At 25.7% G+C, this 1,137-nt stretch overlaps 1 protein-coding gene across 2 annotated transcripts in view; it reads right to left on the bottom strand.

Moving 5' to 3' along the window:
• Positions 1-644: 644 nt before the first annotated feature.
• Positions 645-1,137, bottom strand: part of abch1 (ATP-binding cassette, sub-family H, member 1) — a 58,659-nt gene continuing 58,166 nt past the window's right edge. The window contains exon 20 of one of the 2 annotated variants that reach the window (XM_062057851.1): positions 645-1,137. This exon is cut by the window's right edge and continues 716 nt beyond it. The gene's annotated coding sequence lies outside the window, so the exon portion shown is untranslated. The other variant, XM_062057852.1, reaches the window with a different exon arrangement.

Raw genomic sequence — 1,137 nt, 5'->3', positions numbered from 1 at the left:
TGAAGAAAAAAAAGGTCAAACATTAAATAAAATCTAAAAATAAAAAATAAAAAATTCCAAGACAAAATTTTAAGAATAAAATAAATAGAAATGCAGGAGCTACCTTTATGCAGATCTGCAACAACAATCTTTAATCAACATTTATGCACTATTCTTTAAAAAAATATGATCCATCAAATGCTTTTATACGTACATTACTTTATTATTCACTGATGAAAAAAATTGTACGTTTTGGATATGCAACAAAATCTATTATTTCATGAGAAAATTATGGAAAAAAAAAAGGTCAAACATTAAATAAAATCTAAAAAAAAAAAAAAAAAAAAACTTTCCAAGACCATGTTATTCAGGTCTGAAAATTAAAAAGAAAATGTTCAAAATTTGAAAAATAAAATAAGAAATGCAGGAGCTACCTTTGTAAAATGTGAATTATATTTATATAGCGCTTTTCTCTAGTGACTCAAAGCGCTTTTACATAGTGAAACCCAATATCTAAGTTACATAAAAGTAGCTTAGGCAATTTTTTTTTTCCTTTTTAAATGTTTACTCATTATTAAAGGATGGTATTAGGTGTCGATCCACAACGTTTTCCGTCTTCATGGATCCAAACATTTTGGTGCAGATCCAGATAAACATGCGGATGATGGTTTGTTTTTTTATATTACGATATCCTAAAAAATTTCCAGAGAATAATGCGTGAATATGTATATTTTTTTAATTTAATTTAATGTTTGACCATTTTTCTTTCATAATTTTCTCATGAATGAAGAGACTTTGTTGCATTTCCAAAACATACTTTTAAAATTAATTAATAATAATGTAATAAATCAAAACATCTTGGAGGATCATATTTAAAACATTTTTTTTTAGAGAATAATGCATGAATTTTGATTAAAGATTTTTGGTGCAGATCTGGATAAAGGTAGCTTAGGCAATTTTTTTTCTTTTTACATTTTAACTAATTCTTAAAGGATGGCATTAGGTGTCGATTCACGTTTTACGTCTTCATGGACCAAAAAGTTTTGGTGCAGATCAAACATGTGGATGATGGTTCGTGTTTTTTTATACTACAATTTTCAAAAAATTTCCAATGACTATTGCGTGAATATATTTTTTTTAATTTTATTTTATGTTTGA

The sequence above is a fragment of the Entelurus aequoreus genome, linkage group LG09 (genome assembly GCF_033978785.1).
Source record: "Entelurus aequoreus isolate RoL-2023_Sb linkage group LG09, RoL_Eaeq_v1.1, whole genome shotgun sequence".
Taxonomy (NCBI): Eukaryota; Metazoa; Chordata; class Actinopteri; order Syngnathiformes; family Syngnathidae; genus Entelurus; species Entelurus aequoreus.
This window is presented reverse-complemented; position numbering and strand designations above follow the sequence as displayed.